The 13,319-nt window shown below is 34.0% G+C and overlaps 1 pseudogene; it reads left to right on the forward strand.

Moving 5' to 3' along the window:
* Nucleotides 1-1,181: 1,181 nt before the first annotated feature.
* On the forward strand, nt 1,182-6,943 carry LOC105118335 (uncharacterized; annotated as a pseudogene).
* The last annotated feature ends 6,376 nt before the right edge of the window (nt 6,944-13,319 follow it).

A 13,319-nucleotide genomic window follows, 5' to 3' on the forward strand; every position in this document is an offset into this window, starting at 1 on the left:
CATATCAAATTTGGGGTCAATTGGATATCATTTTCTTTGGGTTTCAAATTCGGGTCTATTCAAGTCTGATTCATAACGTTTTTACGTCAGTATATCAAACTTTGTCATAAATTGTTCAAACCTTATATTCTATCTATTTGGGTTGATATCGCATTATATCTGAAATTTTAACTCAATTGGACATTATTTACTTTAGGTTCCAGATTTGGACTTGTCGTAAACGAGTCTGTCTTGCGTCACCATTTGAAATTCGCTTGCTTTTTGTTGATTTCATTTCTTGTAGTTTATTTTCATCATATCCAACATATTTGGGTGTTGTTTAATGATTTTGCATATTTTTTGTTTCTGTTTTTATTCGAGTTTTTAGTTTCGTTCATATTTCGGATAGACTCGCTTGCTACTCACGAGACTATTATCGCAGTTTTGTTTTGCTTGTTTTCTAGTTTTTTTATTACTTCTTGAGTCATATATATATTTGGATTGCGCTGCTAAGTTGGTTCTATTTGGTGTTGGTTTCAGTTTCGCAAGAACCGCAAGAAGGTGAGACGAGAGGTGTGAGCGTGTAAGGATATTAAAAGTGTTTGAGCGAAACACAAGTGACATGAGGATAAATTTTCTTTTACCACTAACCACTTTTTGCAGGTACTATCATGTCAGGTCAAAACAATACACTGCCCCATCCCGAGGGAGAACTTACATTTCAAATGCAAGCCATGACACAAATGATGGAGAGGATGAATTTTATGATGGGAAATGTGTGTGACAGACTTGATAGGGTGGAGAAACGTGGTAACGAGGCTAGTATGAGCACCTAAAATGTGAAGCTTGGGGTAGAACCGAAAGCAAACAATAGCAGTAGGGCCAACAGGCCAAGGTGGGCTGATTGTGAGGATTTTGAGGAGGCCATTGGTGATATTGGTGATGGTGGTTTTGATGATGAGGCCATAGACTACCAGGAAGGTTTTCGGCAGCCTAGAAACCGAAGGGATTATGGGAATAGAACTAGGGGCCAATTCGGCCAAAGGGAAAATTTTCGTAGTGATGGGGGACATGCTGATTTAGATGGTGATTTTGATGCTATCAAATTGAAAATACCTTCTTTTCAAGGTAAAAACGATCCCGAGGCATATTTGGAGTGAGAAAAAAAGGTGGATTGGATTTTTGATTGCCATAACTATTCGGAGGTGAAGAAAGTGAAATTGGTAGTCATTGAATTCATTGATTATGCACTGATTTGGTGGGATCAAAATGTTACTAGTAGAAGACGGAGTAGAGAGAGGCCGGTAGCGTCCTGGGAGGAGATGAAAGTGTTGATGAGAAGGCGATTTGTGCCTAACCACTATTATAGAGATTTGTATATGAAATTGCAGGGTTTGAATCAGGGTTCTAGGTCCGTGGATGAGTATTTCAAGGAAATGGAGATTGCCATGATTCGGGCCAACGTGATTGAGGATCGGGAAGCTACTATGGCTAGGTTTCTAAATGGACTGAATAGGGACATTGCAAATGTTGTAGAATTACAACACTGTGTGGAATTGGAAGACATGGTCCATATGGCAACGAAGGTAGAGAGGCAAATAAAGAGAAGGGGCAGTACACGTTTTCAGACCAATTCGACCTCATCTTCCTCAACATGGAGGCTGAATTTGAAAAGAGAGGGGGCTGTCCAACTAAAGCCTTATGCAAAGGCTGAACCACCTAAGGCCAAAAAGGATACTTATACGGATGGGAAAGGTATATCTAAATCTGAACCTACTCGTGATAGAGATATTAAATGCTTTAAATGTTTAGGGAAGGGGCACATTTCATCTTAGTGTCCAAACCGAAGAGTTATGCTTATAAAAGACAATGGGGATGTTGAATCTGAAAGTGACAAATCTGAAAGTGAAGAGATGCCACCTTTGGTGGATTGTAGCGATGAGGAGATTGCATATCCTGTTGAGGGGGAGGCTTTGGTTATAAGACGTGCGCTAAACATGCAAATCAAAGAAGATGATGTAGATCAGCAATGGGAAAATATATTTCACACTCGATGTCACATCCAAAACAAGGTATGTAGCATGATAATTCATGGAGGTAGTTGTGCTAATGTTGCTAGTGATACACTTGTGAAGAAATTAAATCTGAGTTGTATTAAGCATCCTAGGCCTTATAGATTGCAATGGTTGAATGAATATGGTGAAGTGAGGGTTACTAAGCAGGTTTTGATTGCGTTTGCTATTGGGAAGTATTCTAATGAGATTTTATGTGATGTCGTCCCGATGCATGCTAGTCACTTACTTTTGGGGCGTCCATGGTAGTTTGATCGGAAAGCGATTCATGATGGGTTTAGAAATAGGTTCACTATTGTAAAGGATGGTAAAACCATCACTCTTGTACCTCTTTCTCCGAAACAAGTGTATGATGATCAAATGAAATTAAAAAAGGAATGTGAGGATGGGAAGAGTGAAAATTCATGTAAGGACAATGGTGAGAGAAAACCATCAGATTCGGCTAAACCTAAATCATTAATTAAACCGGTTGAGAATGGAGGTAAAAATCGAGGAGTGAAGAAAGTAAGCTTGTGTGATGATAATAGTGTGGAAAAATTAAAGAAACAACCTAATTTTTATGCAAAAGGATCTTAAATGAGATCTGTATTTTTCACTAATAAGCCAATGATCTTACTTATATATAAGGAGGCTTATTTTAACACTAACGATCTTGATTCTACTATTCCTAGTGTGGCTGTTTCTTTGATGCAGGAGTTTGATGATGTATTCCCTGAAGACATCCCTAATGGATTACCACCATTAAGGGGGATTGAACATTAAATTGATCTTGTGCCTGAAGCTTCAATTCCTAACCGTCCAACCTATAGAAGCAACCCCAAGGAGACGAAGGAGCTTCAAAGGCAAGTAGATGAGTTGATGATGAAGGGGTACATTCGTGAGAGTATGAGTCCTTGTGCTGTGCCAGTGCTACTTGTGCCTAAAAAGGATGGAACATGGAGGATGTGTGTCGATTGTCGTGCTGTCAATAACATAACGGTAAAGTATCAACATCCTATTCCTAGGCTTGATGACATGCTAGATGAGTTACATGGATCATATATTTTCTCTAAGATTGACTTAAAAAGTGGGTACCATCAAATTAGGATGAAAGAGGGTGATGAGTGGAAAACTGCATTTAAGACTAAGCATGGTTTATATGAATGGTTAGTCATGCTGTTTGGACTTAGAAATGCGCCTAGCATGTTTATGCGTTTAATGAATCATGTCTTGTGTGCATTTATAGGTAAGTTTGTTGTTGTGTATTTTGATGACATTTTGATCTATAGCAAGAACTTAAATGAGCATCTTGATCATTTGCGTAATGTACTTAGTGTGTTGCGTAGTGAGCACTTATATGCTAATCTTAAGAAGTGTACCTTTTGCATGGAAAATATTATGTTTCTTGGCTATGTCGTTACTGCACAGGGTATCGAGATGGACGAGGAGAAAGTTAAAGCCATCCAAGATTGGCCTACACCAAAATCGGTAAGTGAGGTAAGGAGTTTTCATGGACTTGCTAGTTTTTATAGAAGGTTTGTGAAGGATTTTAGTACTATTGCTGCACCTTTAACTGAAATTGTGAAAAAAGTTTGTTGGATTCAAATGGAATGATGCACAAGATGAGGCTTTTAAATTGTTGAAGGATAAGCTTTGTTCGGCGCCTGTTTTAGCTTTGCCAGACTTTACAAGAGCTTTTGAAGTAGAATGTGATACGTCAGGTATTGGTATAGGAGCTGTGTTAATGCAGGATAGGAGGCCCATTGCATATTTCAGTGAAAAACTTAATGGGGCAGCCTTGAATTACCCTGCATATGACAAGGAGCTCTATGCCTTGGTAAGAACTTTAGAGACGTGGCAACATTACCTGTGGCCCAAGGAGTTTGTGATACATTCTGATCATGAATCATTGAAGCACTTGAAAGGGCAAGGTAAATTGAGTAGGAGACATGCCAAATGGGTTGACTTTATTGAAACATTTCCGTATGTGATCAAGTATAAGCAAGGGAAAGAAAACATTGTGGCTGATGCACTTTCACGCAGGTATGTTCTTTTATCTACTTTGGATGCTAGATTTCTAGGATTTGAACACATAAAAGAATTGTACAAGGATGATAATGATTTTGCTAATGTTTACAATGCTTGTGAAACTTCAGCTTTTGAAAAGTTTTATAGACTTGATGGATATTTGTTTAAAGAGAGTCGTTTGTGTGTTCCATTAAGTTCTATGCGTGAATTGCTTGTACGTGAAGCATATGGAGGCGGGCTGATGGGGCATTTTGGTGTTGTTAAGACTTTGGATGTGTTGCATGAGCATTTTTATTGGCCTAAAATAAAAAAAGATGTGCAACGTGATTAGTACTTAAAAGTGCATTTTTATCATGGTTTTATATCATCATTTTGCACTTGAAGTATCAATAACTCCTTAACCAAAGCATGTTTTATAATAATATATCTAATAATATAAGATACCTTTAATTTGTGGTAAATGTCTATTTTTAATGCAGGCCTATCACATAAATGAAAGGATTGATTGATGACTTGAAGAACTTAAATTGCATGGATAAAGAGATGGTCAAACTTAGAGAAGAGATGTCGGTGCAATCCAAACAAGAGATGGTCAAACTTAGAGAAGAGATGTCGGTGCAATCCAAACCGGAACACTGTTCGGTAATTGGGTCATATCTGGAGCTACAGATCTCAGATTTAGGTCCAATTTATATGGATGGAAAGGTAAGACATAGGCCTACAACTTTCATATGGAGCCTAAGATCTAAAAAGGCCATTATCAAGTCCCAATTGTAGCAACAACAAAGAAGCCCGAATCTGTCTTCCAGCCCGAGCACTGTTAGGTATTTTGGCCATATCTGGAGTTCTAGAAGTCCAAATGAGCTGAAGTTTTTACGCAAGAAAGCTGAGACAATTTCCTACAACTTTCATGTTTGCAACTAGCTCCAGTTTTGACGTTATCAATGACGTTTTGGGCAGACAAGAAAAGAAAAGGATTGTCAACAAGTCAAAAGTTGGCCACCCCCTTATCAATTAGTCATCAAATCAATAGTTCCCAATTTTGGCCTATAAAAGGAGGCATTTGCCATGCAATTAGGATCTTGGTTTCCAGATCAAGATCATGCTCTTCCTTTCTCTCTTTGTATTTTTTGTAATGTTTATGCTTTGCTTTCATTAATATCAAGTTTATGCCTTTCATTTCCTTTCCTTTACTTAGTTAACTTTTATGTTCTTATTTTGTTTATCTATTTTGCTTTCTTTCATTATGTCTAGCTAAGTTAGTTATGTCAAGGTGAAAAGGTTACACTAATGGTGTAAGAATAAGTATAATGTAAACTTAATATGGACTTTAAAGTTTGATACTAACATGTTTTATATTTGTTATCTTGTTCACTCTTTAATACTTTGCTTGTTAAATGACTAATCTTGATTTATGTTGTATAACACTTGGTACAACAAATGCTTGGCACTTTCATAGCCCATAATGTATGGTATAACCGACACCTGAGCTATGAAAGGAACTTGATTTGTTGTTAACATAAGTTATAATCATGAATGCTTGACGAGATTTACAAGTATTATCATTAATTGAATAAGATGACTAATGTAATCATGTTAACAATATATATACTGATTGGAACCTCCTTTGTGTGTGGTTTCCAATTCAATAATAAGAGTTTATACTATACTTGTTTGATATACCATTAGTGGAACCTCTAACCTTGACATTTGTTATTATTATTGTTTAATCCTTACATTAATATTTCATCTCCAAGTTCTCATCATCTTCTTCTTCTTCTCTTTCTTTATTATTATTATTATTACTACTACTAGTATTACTACTACTATTACTACTAGTATTATTATTAATATTATTGTTGTTGTTGTTATTGTTATTGTTATTGTTGTTGTATTTTTGTTATTTATAATTTGTACAATTAACCTCCCTGTGGTTCGACCCCGGTTTTGCCGGGTTATTTATTACTTCGACACTCCTGCACTTGGGAGAAGACATCAACCTTTTAGTCGTGTCACAACGCATATGTGATAAATGCATAACTTGTAGGAAAGCAAAGTCTAGGACTCAACCGCATGGCTTGTATACCCCTTTGCCTGTATCGAAAGAACCTTGGGTAGACATTTCGATGGACTTTGTCTTAGGTTTACCTAGGTCAAAACGGGGTAAGGATTCCATCTTTGTAGTTGTTGATAGGTTTTCAAAGATGGCACATTTCATTCCATGTCATAAAACTGATGATGCAACTAACATTGCTGATTTGTTCTTTAGGGAGATAGTACGACTTCACGGGGTCCCTAAGAGCATTGTTTCTAATAGAGATGTTAAGTTCCTTAGCTATTTTTGGAAGGTGTTATGGGGAAAAATGGGTACTAAACTGTTGTTTTCAACTACTTGTCACCCCCAAACAGACGGACAAACCGAAGTAGTTAATAGGACCTTAACACAACTTTTGCGTATTGTCATTCAAAAGAACTTAAAGAATTGGGAAGATTGTTTGCCATTTATAGAGTTTGCATATAATCGTAGTGTGCACTCTACTACTGAATTTTCACCATTTGAAATTGTGTATGGATTTAACCCTTTAACTCCAATGGATTTGATTCCTTTGCCTATTGATGAAAGGGTTAGTTTGGATGGTAATCGTAAAGCACAGGTGGTGAAAACTCCTCATGAGAGTGTGCGGCAACAGATTGAAAAGAGGAATCACGTGTATGCGACCAAAGCCAATAAGGGGCACAAACATGTTGTCTTTCAGCCTGGCGATTGGGTTTGGGTGCATATGCGCAAGGAGAGATTTCCGGCCTAGAGGAAGTCAAAGCTACAACCATAAGGAGATGGGCCATTTTAGATCCTTGAGAGGATCAATGACAACACTTATAAAGTTGATTTGCCAGGTGAGTATAGTGTTAGTGCTACCTTTAATGTTTCTGATCTTACTCTGTTTGATGTAGGTGATGATTTGAGGTCGAATCCTTTTGAAGAGAGAGGGGATGATGTGGATCAGCCTAACACTAAGCATAATCATGCCAACAACCCATTGGAGGTGCCAATTGGGCCAATCACAAGAGCTAGGGCTAAGAAGCTTAAAGAAGCATTGAATGGGCTTGTTCAGAACATATGGAACAAAATGGACCTAGAGGGGCTTGGGACATTTAAGGAGCATGAAGGACAACCTTTAATTCATTTAGTTTAGGTCCAAGAAGAGCCCAATTCATGTGGAACAAGGGGTTGATGTGTCCGGCCTAATACCAGCCTTGTTAGGCTTGTCTTTTTCTAATACTACAAGGATAAAGAGTTAGCAATTTATTCTCCTAACTAAGTAAGGAAGTTGACCATATCTTATTCCTAAAAAGGGGAGGACTATTTAATGCTTTTCCTCACTTAGGAAGGAAAGTAATTAAATCAGCAACAAAGGAGGAAATTTGTTTTCTTATTTATCCAAGTTAAACAAGGAATTCCAAGCTAATCAAGGACATCAAAGGGGGCAGCAACACAAATTTTCCAAATCAGATTTTTCCAATTTTGTTTGGAACTTCTTAAGGGTGACAAATCTGATTCTAGCTTATTTAGGATGGTATTTTTGGATTTTTAGTATTTTTAGAATTTTCTTCTTAGTTTTTGGGTTATTATTACTTATTCGGGTCAATTGTAAGTGGACTTCATATAAGTCCGCCTAAGGGAGGTCCATTAGGGTTTCTTTAAGTTCAAATTCAGTATAAATAAAGGCATAACTAAACATGTAAAGGCTACGCAATTTTTAGATCAATAAAACTTCTTTGCTGCACTTATTGTGTGTTGGTGGGATAATCTCCCTTCCTTGGTTCTATAAAGAACTAAAAATGACTTATCGAAGAACAACTGTCTTCGTGGCGTCATCCTTATACTTCTCATTCGCGAATCAATATTCATTGGGTGGGGGTTTCCGTTTTCAATAGTGTTGGTGCCTAGGTACAAGTTATCTTTGTGTCACACCGACACGACTAAAAGATTGATGTCTTCTTCCAAGTGCAAGAGTGTCGAAGTAATAAATAACTCGGCAAGATCAGGGTCGAACCATAAGGAGGTTAATTGTACAAATTATAAACAACAACAATAGTAATAATAACAACAACAATAATAATAGTAGCAATAATAATACTAATAATACTACTAGTAGTAGTAATAATAATAATAATAATAATAATAATAAAGAAAAAGAAGAAGAAGAAGAAGAAGAAGAAGAAAAGTTGATGAGAACTTTTAGATGGAAAATTAACGTAAGGATTAAATAATGATAACAAACAATATCAAGGTTAGAGGATCCACTAATGGTATGTCAAACAAGTATAGTATAAACTCTTATTATTCAATTGGAAACCACACACAAAGGAGGTTCCAATCAGATTATAGATTGTTAACATGATTATATTAGTCATCTTATTCGATTAATGCTAATACTTGTAAATCTCGTCAAGCATTCATGATTATAACTTATGTTAACAACAAATCAAGTTCCTTTCATAGCTCAGGTGTCGGTTATACCATTCAGTATGAACTATGAAAGTGCCAAGCATTTGTTGTACCAAGTGTTATACAACATAAATCAAGATTAGTCATTTAACAAGCAAAGTATTAAAGCGTGAACAAGATAACAAATACAAAACATGTTAGTATCAAACATTAAAGTTCATATTAAGTTTACACTATACTTATTCTTACACCATTAGTGTAACCTTTTCACCTTGACATAATAAACTTAGCTAAACATAATAAAGAAAGAAAAATAAATAAACAAAATAAGAACATAAATAAGATAAGAGTTAACTAAGTAAAGGAAAAGAAATGAAAGGCATAAACTTGATATTAATGAAAGCAAAGCATAAACATTACAAAAAATACAAAGAGAGAAAGCAAAAGCATGATCTTGATCTGGAGACCAAGATGCCTAAATACATGGCAAATGCCTCCTTTTATAGGCCAAAATTGGGAACTATTGATTTGATGACTAATTGATGAGTGGGTGACCAACTCTTGACTTGGTGACAATCCTTATCTTCTCTTGTTTGCCCAAAACGTCATTGATAACGTCAAAATTAGAGCCACTCGAAAACATGAAAGGTGTAGGAAATTGTCTCAGCTTTCTTGTGTAAGAACTTCAGCTCATTTGGACTTCTGGAACTTCAAATATGGCCAAAATACTAAACAGTGCTCGGGTTGGAGGACAGATTCAGGCTTCTTTGTTGTTGCTACAATTTGAATTTGAAAATGGCCTTTTTAGATCTTAGGCTCCATATGAAAGTTGTAGGCCTATGTCTTACCTTTCCATCCATATAAAGTATACCTAAATCTTGGATCTATAGCTCTAGATATGACCCAATTACCGAACAGTGTTCCGGTTTGGAGTGCACCGACATCTCTTTTCTAAGTTTGGCCATCTCTTTATCCTTTCAATTTCAGTTCTTAAATTCATCAATCAATCCTTTCATTTATGTGATAGGCCTGCATTTAAAATAAACATTTACCACAAATTAAAGGTATCTTATATTATTAGATATATTATTATAAAACATGCTTTAGTTAATGAGTTATTGATACTTCAAGTGCAAAATGATGATATAAAACCATGATAAAAATGCACTTTTAAGTACTAATCACACACTCCTATCAAACCTGATTTACTTGGCTTTCCGGGAATTGGCGTCTTTGCGTGTGGGTTGCGTGACCATGTGATCACGAGGTTCGCATCAGTATATATTTGTGCAATTCTTTGAATCTCTCTTCCAATTCTCATCTAATAATGGACACTAATCTTGAAAAATTGAAAAAGTATTTTCTCGCTCTGCCTCAGAATGCAATTATAAAAATTTACCATGCTAGATGTGCAAGATTGAGATTGTTAATGAATCATAGAATTCCTAAAGATACTCGTTGGTTGATTGAAGAAAAGGTCCGATTATCAGGTGAGTCCTCTAATTCCTTCATTTCACACATGCCTGGAACAGGTAAAAACATTTTTGTAAAGAAACGTCGTGCAAAACGACTGAAAGTCTATCATCGATGTGCCATATACTACTACTACTACTACTACTACTATTATTAGTATTATTATTGCTACTGTTATTATTATTGTTGTTGTTGTTATTGTTACTATTGTTGTTGTTTATAATTTGTACAATTAACCTCTCTATGATTCGACCCCGGTCTTGCCGGGTTATTTATTACTTCGACACTCCTACACTTGGGAGAAGACATCAATCTTTTAGCCGTGTCATTGACCTGTCGAGCCAGTCTAGCCATCGGGTCAACTGAGTTATAGGTCAATCCGCTAAGCTAGTCCCAGCCGCCGAGTCAACTGAGTCCTAGGTCAACTCGTCAGGCTGGTCTAGATTTAATAACTATGATTTATACATATTATGATTATGAAACACGATATTCAAACTTACCATGAGGGGAGAGGAGAAAAGAGAGAGAGAAAATCTTACAGATATTCAAACTTCTCACAATTCAAAAATCTTACATTAAAAAAATAAAAGTGAAATCACATGAGGTGAGAGGAGAAAAAAGAGAGAAAAATGAAAAAAAAAAAATCTTACATGCGCATTAAAACTCTAATTATGATATTACTAGTATTATCAAAAAAATCTTAACAAGATGAATCTAACAACTTTAATAAAAGATACCAGCGATAACCCTTGTGTGCCACACTTGCTGCCAAAAACAAGTGAGTTACCCACCATTTTTGGATGATAAGTGTGGTACACTTGGATTATCGTTGGTAACCTTTTTTGGTATTGTTAAATTTATCTTGTTGAAATCTTCTTGATGGTACATGTAATGTCATAATCGAAGATTCAATACATCTTAAAGATCTTTTTATTTTTTTCTCTCTCTTAACGTACAACCTATTTGATAATGTTTTTTTTATTTAAATGTCTTGTTTCTAATAACAATAAGTTAGAAAATGTGTTATTTCATCCATTTTTTTTTAAATTATGTAATTTTGCCAATATATTTTAAAAATACATGCTAATAAAAAATAGCCTATATAAACATTGTACATAAATCAATTGCAAAATCATTTAATTGGATTACAGGAAAACATGGAAAAAATTTAGTCAAATGCTACTATGTTGTTCAATTTTAATCGTTTGCTTGTTCATAAATAAACAATTTAATTTTTAATTGACACTACCAAAAGATTGATGTCTTCTCCCAAGTGCAGGAGTGTCGAAGTAAATAACTCGGCAAAATCAGAATCGAACCACAGAGAAGTTAATTGTATAAATTATAGATAACAATAATACAATAACAACAACAATAGTAACAATAATAACAATAATAATAAAATAGTAGTAGTAGTTGTAGTAGTGGTAGTAATAATAATAATAATAATAATAATTATAAAGAAGAAAAAGAAGAAGAAGAAGAAAAAGTTGATGAGAACTTTGAGATGGAAGATTGATGTAAGGATTAAACAATGATAATAATAAATGTCAAGGTTAGAGGATCCACTAATGGTAAGTCAAACAAGTATAGTATAAACTCTTATTATTTAATTGGAAACCACATACAAAGAATGTTCCAATCAGATTATAAATTGTTAACATGATTACATTAGTCATCTTATTTGATTAATGCTAATACTTGTAAATCTCGTTAGGCATTCATGATTAGAACTTATGTTAACAACAAATCAAGTTCCTTTCATAGCTCAGGTGTCGGTTATACCATACAGTATGGGCTATGAAAGTGCCAAGCATTTGTTGTACCAAGTATTATACAACATAAATCTATATTAGTTGATAAATTTACATTAATTGTCTGGTCTCCAATGGCAATCCATATTAACCACTTATGAAAAATCTTCAAAATCTCTATTTAGAATAGAGGGGTTGTCATGTCTAAAGTACTAGCTCTAATTTTGTCTTTATGTAGTTTTCTGTTTAACAGACAACAACTTATAAAAATAAGAGACATAACTTACTATTTATAAAAAAAATCTAAAAAATGATGTAAATCAGTAAAATATCAATTTATCCTCTGAATAATATCTATATATTAATTTCAGATGATTATAGAAATTAACTCAACCAAGTCCTTACTTGATTTTTCTAGGTCTAGAAATATAATCTTTATATTAATTGTATTCTAGTCTTTAATTTCTAAAATATATTTTAATGAAGTCATACTTAATTAAACCATCTCAGTTTAATTTCTAACTAATGGTTTTTAAAGTGTGTGATCCATTTGACTCATAATATATTGACTCAAATATAAATTATAGTTATAATTAAATAATTTAATTTATAATTAATTAAAGAATTGATTAAATTATATTTAAAGATCAGGTGCATCATTTAATAACATGTCATGATCCCTTAAATATTAGAAAAGTCCATAGTAGTTTAACTTAACCTTATAGTGACTAGTTTCTCAGTGTAATTAATATCTTTTTTTTTATCAATAATGTTCTCATTTAACATTAAAGTATGAAATATGTCTGTCATGTTAAATCATGTTTATTCTCTGCATAATAGTCAGTGATTGTTTGAATAAAACTTGAAACTCTTTTCAAATCTCATTCCAACTCTTTCCAGATCTCATTCCACCTTGACCAAGAATTTTTCAGTCAATACTATTTGAGAACAAATAGAAAATTTTCTTTAATTCACCTAGGGTGTTGAATATTCTCTTAATCATTCAATTACCTTCGTATAGTTCATACTATACCTAATGTTTGCCTTTTCATTATCTCACTTAAGATAATATGTAACAGGATCAAAGTATAACATTCTCTATATAAAATGACTTAAGGATCTCAAGTTAAAGGATCACTTACACAACCGTCATGCAAGCCTTTCCATAGATATAAGTAATTTCTTCATATGAAATTCTCATGTGGCTTAATTTAGTGTACATATCTTATGACAAGTACCTACATATTAGTTCTAGGTATCTCTTATACCTCAACTTATGAGATTAACTTCTTTCTTTTATAAAGAAAAGAATATAATATGTATTAGTCTTTACAACTCTAATGAATGTCTATTATTTAAGAGAGCATTAACCATGAACATTTTAGGAACAATGCTTTGATGCAATAGAAATCCCATAATTATAACAAATTTATAATTTTTTTCATAAAGTATTTTTGTTTCATAGACTTTATCTTTATTCTAGATTCATTAATCTAATATTATATGAATATTAAAGATAAATTAAGTTTTTATTAATAATAAACATATATTTACATGAATATAATAATGTTATATATAACCAAC

Source organism: Populus euphratica, unplaced genomic scaffold (genome assembly GCF_000495115.2).
Source record: "Populus euphratica unplaced genomic scaffold, PopEup_1.0 scaffold1859.1, whole genome shotgun sequence".
In the NCBI taxonomy this organism is placed as follows: domain Eukaryota; kingdom Viridiplantae; phylum Streptophyta; class Magnoliopsida; order Malpighiales; family Salicaceae; genus Populus; species Populus euphratica.